The sequence below is a fragment of the Podarcis cretensis genome (genome assembly GCF_951804945.1).
Source record: "Podarcis cretensis genome assembly, chromosome: 3".
In the NCBI taxonomy this organism is placed as follows: domain Eukaryota; kingdom Metazoa; phylum Chordata; class Lepidosauria; order Squamata; family Lacertidae; genus Podarcis; species Podarcis cretensis.
Window position 1 is genome coordinate 29637360 of NC_137172.1, and position 13023 is coordinate 29650382.

General features: G+C 44.3%; 1 long non-coding RNA gene across 1 annotated transcript in view; it reads right to left on the reverse strand.

Moving 5' to 3' along the window:
- Positions 1 to 3542: 3542 nt before the first annotated feature.
- Positions 3543 to 13023, reverse strand: part of LOC307212100 — a 35919-nt gene continuing 26438 nt past the window's right edge. The window contains exon 2 of the long non-coding RNA XR_013836825.1: positions 3543 to 3768. This is a non-coding gene — a long non-coding RNA (uncharacterized lncRNA). The remainder of the gene's footprint in view (positions 3769 to 13023) is intronic.

The window sequence follows — 13023 nt, forward strand, 5'->3', positions numbered from 1 at the left end:
GACCAGGCCATCAGCTGATGGCCAGATCTTGTGCTTTGCAAGGAGCTTCTAATATTTTGGTCCTGCAGAGAGCTTAGCAGGAAATGCCGACCTGCTGATCTGAAGTGTGTGTAAGGCCTCTTCAGCTAAACCAGGTCTTTACTTGCCCTTCATCTGATGTCTTATATGATGTTAGGCGCAGGGCAGGTGAGTGCTGCTTGGCCAAAATGAACTGGGGGTCAGCCTGGTGAGCTGAATTGATGGAAACAGTACTGAGCTAGTCTGACACAGCTTCCTGTACTCTCAGCCAGAATGACCAATGGTTAAGGATAGTGGGAATTGTAATCCAGTAACATGGGGGGGGGTGTCACAGTTCGTTACCCTTGTCCTATAGATTACAGGGAGATGTAGAGGCAAGGAAGCAGCACTCCTGTTTCTCTGTAACATTTACTTCCATCTTCAGCCTTAACACCCTAATCCTAAGCCCACTTCACATTGCTCCCCCCTTCTCTCAAACAGATAATAAAACGCTTTGCAAACCGTGTGTGTGTATGCATGTTTCGAGTCAACACATACTAAATGCACTGGATCTAGCCACCTTTTCCTGAATAAAAGTCTGCTAGCAACTCTTTGCACATGGCAGTCTCCAAAAAAACAAACAAAAAAACAAAAAAACAGGCACCTGTGGTGAAGAATGAATATTCCGACGTTTTCGAACCTTTTGGTGAAGGTGAAGGGGGCTTGTTGAGAACATTGCTGTGAGCAGATGGACCCCTGAAACCATCTGCTATCCAAGCAACTAAATGTTCAATGATGCATTACGAAATTATTTAGCTCTCAAAGAGCCTGAAAGTAGTTAGCAATGATGGCATCTGTACTGAGAGCAAACAACCTATTTATATATGATCTATCACTTCATAAACTGCTTGGAGACCATCTTTTTATTTTTTAAAAAATTCTCTCTCCTCCTTCCCCACCCCCAAGATGCAGTAGTCATATTGACTCCTGATGTATAAAACTGCAGAACAATACAGACATCAGCCATTGGGTCCTTAGCAGATTCAGATCTTTCCTCCTTTACAAATAAAATAAAATAAGAATCAAGAATAGATTTTAATGCATTGAGCATTTTCTTTCTTCAGTGTACTTTGTCGGTTTGATTACCATATTTTCTCTTGGCTGTTCCTTCGCTATAATTAGAAAAGTTGGGTGTTTTTTGGGGAGGGGGGGTGAGGTGGCCCAGGTCTTTGTGCTGTGCTTGAGCTTTCCTGCTCTTTTCCTTTACTTTTTAAAAACTGTTGTTATTTTTTACTTACAAAGCGACTAGGTACATTGCACCTTAATTTGCCCAGAGGCATCTATACATGTTGATTGGCATATGCAAATTTGTGTCATGGGCCTAGCAATCCTCCGGGCTATTAGGGTACCTTCTCCCACCCCGTTCCTTTCCCCCCCAGAACCACGATCTGGGAGAGCTGTTTGTCAGTGATACGTCAATATATACTGGCTCTTAAATTCAAGGCATAACTCTTCTTTTTAATTTCCTTTTCCCTCACTGCATTTCTCTCAATCCCATCCCATCTCTCATCTTACCTCCAGCATACTTCAAACAGAGGCCTTGATGCACTAGGAGCAAAAAATAAAAAGGGAGAGACTGGGGGAAAACCCCCACGGAAAATGCTCCCTATATATAAGACTGAAACAATACATGCAGCATGATTGAAACAAAAGGCTCCCGTGTGCAGCTGACTCATAGTGCCCATCGCTTCCCTTTCTTGAATACCTGTCAATCAATCACCAGTCAATCACAGGAAGGCCCAATCAGCCACTTAATGACAGCCAGATGGCATCTACTCCCTATGAACTGTACTCCTGAAGTCACACACTTGCTGCCGATAACTAGCAGCGTTGCCTGTCCTGCGAAGTAATGAGATGTTTTTTGTATTCAGGCTAAGTTGTAGTGCCTCGCACCTCTGACAGGACAGCCCCGCGAACAGAATACAAGGCCGTTATTGGGCTGGCATTGTTTGGCCTTTCATGACAGAATCAATGGTGGCTTTATAAACATTGATGCCCTTCCCATCATCCACCTTGCATAGACATCAGTCAGCTTCACTGGAGAGTAAATATGACTTGTAAATAATGTGGAGATAGATAGATAGATAGATAGATAGATAGATAGGCATTTGTAATTAAACTACGCAGACCAGACAGAATCAGGGTACCTACAGAGTCTGACATGATCTCTTTCATGCTGGTTTACCAACGATTTCAACCTTGACCTGAAGGGAACACTTTTTCTTCAACTGATCGGTAATTTAGCCTCTTTGCTTAGTTCTGGGGCTCTCTTGTAGTGAATTATGTATGGTGCTTCTGTGGTGCAGGCCTCTGTCCACAGAGAACACAGCTGAGGCTGTTAAATAGCACCTGGAGACCTTAGTTAAATACAATTCCAAACGATTCCCTTCAGCCCTTGTTTGTATCTTTTCAGCTCTGCGGGGGCTTTGGCTGTGTACACATTAGTGGCTTAAAAAGCAGTTCTTTATCTCAATTTGGATAGAAGCTGGTTTGGAGGGAAGTGCTTAAAAATGCAGTATTTCATAAGAAACAACAGGAGAGGTACCGGATATGGACTGTGGCTAATGTCATTTGCATCCTACTTCCCAAACCAGTGATGGGAGAGCATTGGATGCCAAGGAAATGGAGTGTGTACACAGCCTTTTTCAAAGAAACAAACAAAAAACCACTGTACTTTAAAGTCATTACTTGCCCCTTTGAACCCTGATGGTGAATTTCTGGGAAGGTCCTAAGGGGGCAGATTTCCTTTTACAAGAAGAAAATGCATAAAAGAGCCTTCCTGACAACATCCTCCTTTTGGTAGCAATCAACTCATAGGTGAGTAGGATTGAACAATGTGTGATACATCAAGCCAGCTGCAAGTCTTCAGCAGTCAAGCCTCATATGATATCTCTCCAAGAGCTCAATAAACCTATTGCTTTAACTGTCTCCCTAGGACCAGCAGATCACAAGGCTGTAGTTAACTTGGTGGGTTACAATTTGTGCATGACTCCTGCAGAGGAAGTCCATAGGAACCCAGAGAGCATTTTCTGTTGTTCACCCTTGGTGCCTTCAGCCACCAATGGGAAAGGGAGGAGCCCAATGGCAGGCAAGCAGAGGAGGCCTTGACTCTTCCTCTGCTGCTGAGGGAAGAAGTCTTGGTGATGTTGCTCCCTCTGATGAATCCAGGGACAATGGCATTTCCCTTCTGCGGTATCTCAGCTTTGCCATGTCCAGTTTTGTTTGCAGTTCACACAAGCACAGGATGTTTTCTCCCACCCGAGGCTGTCTTTTGGGGAGGGAGAGAGGGATGGTCCCTTGTCACTCAAGGGCAGGCAGGTTTGCATCCATTAAGGGGGGAATTTAAATGGAGGCAGGTCCCCTGTGTGAGAAGCGGAAGCCCTCCCTACGCTCTCAGCACTGGCTGCTGGAATGCAGGCCAGGGAATCTCATTAGGAACCTAATACAAAAAGGGCACATAGATCCTGGGTTTGCAGGGGAAGAAATCAGATTAGCTTCATTACTTTATTCTGCACCTCACAGCGCTTCTGCCAGTGGACAATTACATTAGATCAGAAAGGAGATCAAAAGGCAAAATCTTCCTGGAATGCCGCTTTTCATTGTCTTATTGGTAGTGAGGTGTGGAGGTGGGGATAATTCATGTAGATTGAGGCCACATCCACCATTGCTAACAAACAGGTTTGGGATAAGCCATTACTTTAGGAAGAGGGTCTGTAAGAAAGAAAGGAAAAAACGTTACCGCTTCATCTGCTCAAACTGAGAATCTCATGGAAGCGTTAGCCTTCACAGCAATACATTCCCTCAAAATTTGGCCACGCAACTTTATTAACTCATTGTGCATTTTTGTAGGTGTGTAAGTTAGCATTCCCCTTCATGGATCACTGCCTTGCCGTGGCGAAGGGGCTTGAAGAACTCAGAGAAGCTATGAACTATGCCGAGCAGGGCACCCAAGATGAACAGGTCATAGTGGAGAGTTTTGACCAAACGTGATCCACCTGGAGGAGGAACCGGCAAGCCACTCCAGTATCCCTGCCAAGAAAACTCCATGGACAAAGACAACAGGCATATAAAAGTTATGACGCTGGAAGATGAGCCCCTCAGGTCGGAAGGCGTCCAACATGCTACTGGGGAAGAGCGGAGGGCAAGTACAAGTAGATCCAGAGCTGATGAAGCGGCTGGGCCAAAGCCGAAAGGACGCTCAGTTGCGGATATGCCTGGAAGCGAAAGGAAAGTCCAATGCTGTAAAGAAAAATATTGCATAGGAACCTGGAATGTAAGAACCATGAACATGGGTAAGTTGGAGGTGGTCAAAAATGAGATGGCAAGAATAAATATTGACATCCTGGGCATCAGTGAACTAAAATGGACGGGAATGGGTGAATTCAGTTCGGATGACCATCATATCTACTACTGTGGGCAAGAAACCCGTAAAAGAAATGGAGTGGCCCTCATAGTCAACAAAAGAGTGGCAAAAGCTGTGCTGGGATGCAATCTCAAAAATGATAGAATGATCTCGATACGAATCCAAGGCAGACCTTTTAACATCACAGTAATCCAAGTTTATGCACCAACTACTGGTGCTGAAGAAACTGAAATTGACCAATTCTATGAAGACTTACAACACCTTATAGAAGTGACACCAAAGAAGGATGTTCTTCTCATTATAGGGGATTGGAATGCTAAAGTAGGGAGTCAAGAGATAAAAGGAACAACTGGCAAGTTTGGCCTTGGAGATCAAAACGAAGCAGGGCAAAGGCTAATAGAGTTCTGTCAAGAGAACAAGCTGGTCATCACAAACACGCTTTTCCAACAACACAAGAGACGACTCTACACATGGACATCACCAGATGGGCAGCATCGAAATCAGATTGATTATATTCTCTGCAGCCAAAGATGGAGAAGCTCTATACAGTCAGCAAAAACAAGACCTGGAGCTGACTGTGGCTCAGATCATCAGCTTCTTATAGCAAAATTCAAGCTTAAACTGAAGAAAGTAGGAAAAACCACTGGGCCGGTAAGATACAATCTAAGTCAAATCCCTTATGAATACACAGTGGAAGTGAGGAACAGGTTTAAGGATTTAGATTTGGTGGACAGAGTGCCTGAAGAACTATGGATGGAGGCTCGTAACATTATACAGGAGGCAGCAACGAAAACCATCCCAATGAAAAGGAAATGCAAGAAAGCAAAGTGGCTGTCCAATGAGGCCTTACAAATAGCGGGGGAGAGAAGGCAAGCAAAATGCAAGGGAGATCGTGAAACATACAGGAAATTGAATGCAGATTTCCAAAGAATAGCAAGGAGAGACAAGAAGACCTTCTTAAACAAGCAATGCAAAGAAATAGAGGAAAGCAATAGAATGGGAAGAACCAGAGATCTGTTCAAGAAAATTGGAGATATGAAAGGAACATTTCGTACAAAGATTTCCATAATAAAGGACAAAAGTGGAAAGGACCTAACAGAAGCAGAAGACATCAAGAAGAGGTGGCAAGAATACACAGAGGAATTATACCAGAAAGAAACGGATGTCTCATATACCCCAGGTAGTGTGGTTGCTGACCTTGAGCCAGACATCCTGGAGAGTGAAGTCAAATGGGCCTTAGAAAGCACTGCAAATAATAAGGCCAGTGGAAGTGATGGTATTCCAGCTGAACTATTTAAAATTTTAAAAGATGATGCTGTTAAGGTGCTACACTCAATATGCCAGCAAGTTTGGAAAACTCAGCAGTGGCCAGAAGATTGGAGAAGATCAGTCTACATCCCAATCCCAAAGAAGGGCAGTGCCAAAGAATGCTCCAACTATCGCACAATTGCACTAATTCTCACGCTAGCAAGGTTATGCTTAAAATTCTACAAGGAAGGCTCAAGCAGTATGTGGACCGAGAACTCCCAGAAGTGCAAGCTGGATTTAGAAGAGGCAGAGGAAGCAGAGACCAAATTGCAAACATGCGCTGGATTATGGAGAAAGCTAGAGAGTTCCAGAAAGACATTTACTTCTGCTTCATTGACTATGCAAAAGCCTTTGACTGTGTTGATCATGGCAAACTATGGCAAGTTCTTAAAGAAATGGGAGTGCCTGATCACCTCATCTGTCTCCTGAGAAATCTCTATGTGGGACAAGAAGCTACAGTTAGAACTGGATATGGAACAACTGACTGGTTCAAAATTGGGAAAGGAGTACGACAAGGCTGCATTTTGTCTCCCTGCTTATTTAACTTATATGCAGAATTCATCATGCGAAAGGCTGGGCTGGATGAATCCCTAGCCGGAATTAAGATTGCCGGAAGAAATATCAACAACCTCAGATATGCAGATGACACAACCTTGATGGCAGAAAGTGAGGAGGAATTAAAGAACCTTTTATTGAGGGTGAAAGAGGAGAGTGCAAAATATGGTCTGAAGCTCAACATCAAAAAAACGAAGATCATGGCTACTGGTCCCATCACCTCCTGGCAAATAGAAGGGGAAGAAATGGAGGCAGTGAGAGATTTTACTTTCTTGGGCTCCATGATCACTGCAGATGGTGACAGCAGCCACGAAATTAAAAGACGCCTGCTTCTTGGGAGAAGGGCAATGACAGGCCTAGACAGCATCTTGAGAAGTAGAGACATCACCTTGCCAACAAAGGTCCGTATAGTTAAAGCTATGGTTTTCCCAGTAGTGATGTATGGAAGTGAGAGCTGGACCATAAAGAAGGCTGATCGCCGAAGAATTGATGCTTTTGAATTATGGTGCTGGAGGAGACTCTTGAGAGTCCCATGGACTGCAAGAAGATCAAACCTCTCCATTCTGAAGGAAATCAGCCCTGAGTGCTCACTGGAAGGACAGATTGTGAAGCTGAGGCTCCAGTACTTTGGCCACCTCATGAGAAGAGAAGACTCTCTGGAGAAGACCCTGATGTTGGGAAAGATGGAGGGCACAAGGAGAAGGGGGCGACAGAGGACGAGATGGTTGGATAGTGTTTTCGAGGATACCAGCATGAGTCTGACCAAGCTGCGGGGGGCAGTGGAGGACAGGAGTGCCTGGCGTTCTCTGGTCCATGGGGTCACGAAGAGTCGGACACGACTAAACGACTAAACAACAACAACAACAAGTTAGCATTTGTGTAAGTTAGCATTTAGCATTGTGTAAGTTAGCATTTGTGTAAGTTAGCATTTAGGTGTGTAAGTTAGCATTTAGATCCTGATGTTGGGAAAGATGGAGGGCACAAGGAGAAGGGGACAACAGAGGATGAGATGGTTGGATAGTGTTCTCGAAGCTACCAGCATGAGTCTGACCAAACTGCGGGAGGCAGTGGAAGACAGAAGTGCGTGGCGTGCTTTGGTCCATGGGGTCACGAAGAGTCGGACATGACTAAACGACTAAACAGCAACAACAAGTTAGCATTACCTCTCCTGGTTTTCAATTAAATAAAAAAATTATATCCTGTCCCAAAAGGAAACAGGCCTATCTTGTTAGCTGTGGTACTGGTCTTACCAAGAAGAGAAAGGTCACATGGCCCATAATACACAATAGTTTGTACCGCAGAGTACGGCTGGAAACCTGTGACCAAATAATTGTGGGACTTAATTCTGACTAGATTACAAAAATCTAAATTTATAACCCATTGGCTTAGTAGATACAGTGCTCTGATGCTTCCAGCTGGGAGCCATACCATAATCAGAGCAAATCCAGTTCAATAAACAAATGACATTAGTATCCCATGTCTAGTATGAGAAGTGACTACTCATGGGAAAAACACGACAAGCTTTGTGTGGAAAAATGCCACCTTGTGAGGTTGTTATTTAGTCTTTGGCTATTTGGTAAATGTATAGCCTTTCCACCACATACTATTCAAAGTGGCTAGCTACAATAAAATACAAACGCCAAAAAAAAAAAAATCAAAAATCCTCACCCCCCCCCCCAAAAGAACAGGTGAGGTAAAATACATTAATAAGACTATTTTTTTAAAAAAAAGCTTTCCTTTAAAAATGAATGGCCACAATCAATCAGATTGTGATGATGATTTCATTTATCAATCTCTTCCTATGAGGCATTTCAAAACATATCATATGAGGCTGGAGTTCTATTTCAGTAAAAAGGCCTATGGAAGATAGCTAGGGAGAGAGAGGGTCAGTCAGCAGTTCCAAAGCCTAGCAGCAGAAACAAAAAATGCCATCAAGTTCTTTGCGAAAGGTGCTTCAGATATTGGTGGGACAGACAGAAGAGCCTCTCTGATGGGTCTTAAAACACACTGGCCGGTTCATATGAGAGAACAGCATATTTCAAATCTTAATTGTAATAGCCAACACTTAGAATCATGCCTGAAAACTGACAGGCAGGCAGCGAAGATGTGATAATCTGGGAGTCACATGCTGGCTTCAGTCAATTGTTTGGTTGCAGCTTTCTGAAGCAACTGGAGTTTCTAAACACTCTTCAAAGGCAGCCCCATGCAAAGCGTGTTGCAGTAGTCCAAACAAGTTATAAACTAAAGCATGTCATTGTGGCCAGATCTGGTAGGGACAGGTGTAGTTTGTGTACTGTCCTTAGCTATGCAAAAACACTCCTGGCCACTGCCAAACCCTGGGGTTCAAATTGCAGGCCTAAATTGAGGCGTATATCCTAAACCATTTGCACCCCATCCAAAGACCTGCCTTTCTACTGAACGAGAACATGTCTATCTTGTTCATATTAATCGTCAGTTTGTTTGACTTCATTGATTGCTATGTGGGAGGGTGGAGGGAATTTAACCAGCAAGTTCTCTTAGATAGAATAAAAACCAAACCAGCCTCAGAAACCCTTAAAAAGGAGGGAGATGAAATCGCTGAGGAGGAAGCAGAACAACAAAACAAAGACAAGACAGCTCAAGGCAGTCAATAGCACAAATAATTCAAGAAGAATAAGGAACCATTTTTTCCCTCTTCTCCACCGACACACACAAAAATCTATATTGTAAAATATTACTGACAAGAACGTCTGTTTTACAGTCTATCAAATCATTTCAAAAAGCCTTTAAAGGGCGAGATCTCTCTAGTAATTTCAAGGGACATCAATATCTGCAGATTTTATGCTGTGTCTGATAAACCCACTTGAGCTGAGAGGGATGCCTGAGTGCTGGATTCCTTCCTCTACATTCATGGGTTTTGAACCTGCCACCTGACAGCTGCATTCTTGTGGCCGAATTTAAAGCGAGTATCAGGGAAAGATCAAAGGGAGAGAAGAGTGAAGGGGGGGAACAGAGATAAAAGTCGAAAGAGTGGTCCTCACCCCTCTTCCCCCAGAAGCCTATTGGGCAGGTAGGAAGTGGAATAGGGAGGTAGGGGGCTGTCAGAAATGGGGAGAGAGAGAAGGTGGCGTAAGAAAGAAAGAAAGAAAGAAAGAAAGAAAGAAAGAAAGAAAGAAAGAAAGAGGCTCCATCTGTACATTTTAAGCAAAAGGATACTACTTTAAAAGTAATGGCTTCCACCAAAAAAAATCCTGAGAATTTGTAATTTGTTAAAGATGTTGAGAATTGTTAGGAGACCCCTATTTCCCCTAACAGAGTTACAATTTCCAGAATGCCCTGGGAAGAAGTACTGATTGTTAAACCATCCTGGGAATTGTAACTCTGTATGGGGTCTATGCCTGTTGTCTTTGTCCATGGAGTTTTTTTGGCAGGGATACTGGAGGAGACTCTTGAGAGTCCCATGGACTGCAAGAAGATAAAACCTATCCATTCTTAAGGAAATCAGCCCTGAGTGCTCACTGGAAGGACAGATCCTGAAGCTGAGACTCCAATACTTTGGCCACCTCATGAGAAGAGAAGACTCCCTGGAAAAGACCCTGATGTTGGGAAAGATTGAGGGCACAAGGAGAAGGGGACGACAGAGGACGAGATGGTTGGATAGTGTTCTCGAAGCTACCAGCATGAGTTTGACCAAACTGCGGAAGGCAGTGGAAGAGAGAAGTGCCTGGCGTGCTCTGGTCCATGGGGTCACGAAGAGTCGGACACAACTAAACGACTAAACAACAACAACAATAGGGTCTATTAAAAGCTCTGAGCACTCCTAACAAGTTCCAGTTCTCAGGATACTTTGTGGAACGCCATAACTGTTTAAAGTGGTATAATAGAGCTTTAAATGTACAGTGCAGATGAGGCCAAAGGCAGTCTTGTGGTCACAAGGTTGTGTCCCTGGCAGATTACTCCCAAGAGAACACAGCTCCTGACATAGAAGAGGTTCCCCACCACCCCTGATCTAGAAATTCCCCTCACGTGCCCATCCTTTCCTGTTTCAGAAAAGGAGCCCATTGCAAATCCCTTCCATTTCCTTGCCCGTTAACTTCTGAGCTGACAGAATATGAAACAGGGTTTAAAGGCGAGATGTTCTGACAAGGAGAATTCCTTGTTTAAGAGCTCTAGTCATGAGGCACCCTTAATTAAAAATTGTATTGATTTCTCTCTTCCCTCCCTACTTCCTACTCCTAATGACAGGCACTGCTCTGGAAGTCCCATTGTTAGTCCGGTTGACAGTTTAAGTAGTGAAACAAAGGGCATTTACACAGCACTTAGTGCAAAATTATTACTGATTAAAAAGTGATTTATCATGGTAATGGTATCTGCTTAGACTTTGGTGTATATAACACACACACACACACACACACACACGCACACACACAAATGGAAGTGAAGAACAACAAAAGAGTGCCCATTCACTTGATTCCGGATCCTTAGCCGGATGCAGTTGTTGATGGTAGAGGTTGCTCACTAGATTTCAGAACAGTCTCTGAGAGCCAAGGTGATACTGTAGGTACATACTAGGTGCTCCTCTGCAAGCATATGCAGCAGTAGCCAAGCACAGCCCTACCACTGGGCAGAGTGAGGCAATTACCTCCAGTGGCAGAGGCTAGGGAGTGATAGCGAGGTGATGGAGGGTAGAGCTGTGTGTGCTGTGCCCCCTGCCCCCTTAAGCTAGCCTCCTCAGAACAGGTTCAACTGCTAGTCTGTACATCAACAATACTGAGATGGACCAGTGGTCTGCGTAGGCATAAGACAGCTTCCTATACTCATATTTTGCATTCCAATGCTAAGTCCTGGCTCAGCCCAGCCTTTCTACCTGTTTTCTACTACTTCTTACATTGGGAGGCCAACACAACAGCCTCTTTGATACCAAAGAGGAAAAAGGGAATGGGATCAAAACTGATACATCAATTAAACCATCATGGCTTTCTCTTTTTGCCACATTCTTTTTATTCTACTGTATGCCAAGGATGGGGACACTGTAGCACTCTGGACAATGTTAGGCTCCAACTCCAGTTGGCTTCAGCCAACAATGTCCAGCAATCAGGGATGATGGACGTTGTAGTCAAACAATATCTGGAGAGCCACGATGTTAGGCTCCAACTCCAGTTGGCTTCAGACAACAATGTCCAGCAATCAGGGATGATGGACGTTGTAGTCAAACAACATCTGGAGAGCCACAGCTTTCCCATCCCAGACATGTGAAAACAATTGCCTCACTTTGCTTAAAGAAGCAACAATCCACACAGCTTGATGCAGATAATTTATCACGCATATGGGATTTGGGTTCATTCAGTTGACTGGGCTTAGTACTTCTCTTGCTAAGGTGGCCGACATGTGACATATATCCTACTTCACAGGCTCTGGCCCAAGACAGGAGGACTATCCATGCCAAGTCTGGTTTAAAGATAAATAACAATAAAAGGAAGAGCCAGGGCTCTGAAGTTGCCCACTGACCATTAGCACCTGCCTTGCAGACTTAGCAGGTATGCAGGTCACCTGATCACAGTATTTCCCACTATGCTGAGATGTACCGTATTTTTCGCCCCATAAGGCGCACCGGCCCATAGGACGCACCTAGTTTTTTGGGGGGGAAATAAAGAAAAAAAAATTTTCCCCCTAGGCACGGGGCTGGGGCGGGAAGCTGTCCCCCAAGCTTGTGGGGCTGGTGGCGGGGAGAAGCAGCCAGCCTTCAAATCAGGTCAGGGGATAGCGGGAAAGGCGCGCTCTATCCCCCGAGTTTGTGGGGCTGGTGACGGGGAGGAGCAGGCTTCTCTCCGCCGCCAGCCTCCAAACCAGGTCGGAGGACAGCTGTCCCCCGAGCTTGTGGGGCTGACGGTGGGGCTCTCCAGGCTTCAGCGAAAGCCTGCATTCACCCCATAGGACGCACACACATTTCCCCTTCATTTTTGGAGGGGAAAAAGTGCGTCCTATAGGGCGAAAAATACGGTATTTCATCCCCTTCTTTGGTGATGCATTCCCCCACCCCACTCTTCCTAGGACGGATCCACTAGTAGCACACTGTAATTATGTACATTTTGTATGTGCTGAAGAAAGTAGCTGTATAAATGACAGCTAATTATGAAGAACTCTCCTGGGCATTAGTATCATTCTACCTGACTACTTTTAATGCTGTATACCTAGGCAGCTATCGCAGCAGTTCATTTCACAAGAGAATTATACTGCTGACCCTTCAGAATTAATTTATAGAAAAGCATAGCAATCCTCAGTGTAATGGAACAACCACCCATTATTTCAAAAATAAACTGGGGCACAATCCAGCCACCTGTAAGTTGCTTTGAGTCCCCTGGAGATCAATGGGAAGAGATGAGTGCTTGACTTATAGTTATTTTTCCTTTGTATTATCTCCATTTATCCAGGAAACTTTCAAGTGATGTTACAGATATCCACTGTGAACCAGCAAACACAGGTTTGGGATTGATTGATTGATTGATTTACAATATCTATGCTGGGGTCACCAACATGGGTGTCAAGTGAGCCTGCTAGTATCTGTTTTCATATTATTGTGTGTTGGTGGCGAGGGTCAGTCTGTATGATGTCCCTTCTATTTCCTGGGATCCTGGATCCAGCAAAGGTTAAAATCTAGAGGAGGATTCCATTGTTGAACTAGTCAGGCAAGTTTCATTGTGAGATGACATATGTCCGGAATATCCTGAACATACTCAGATTACTGTAGCTTCCCCCTCCAA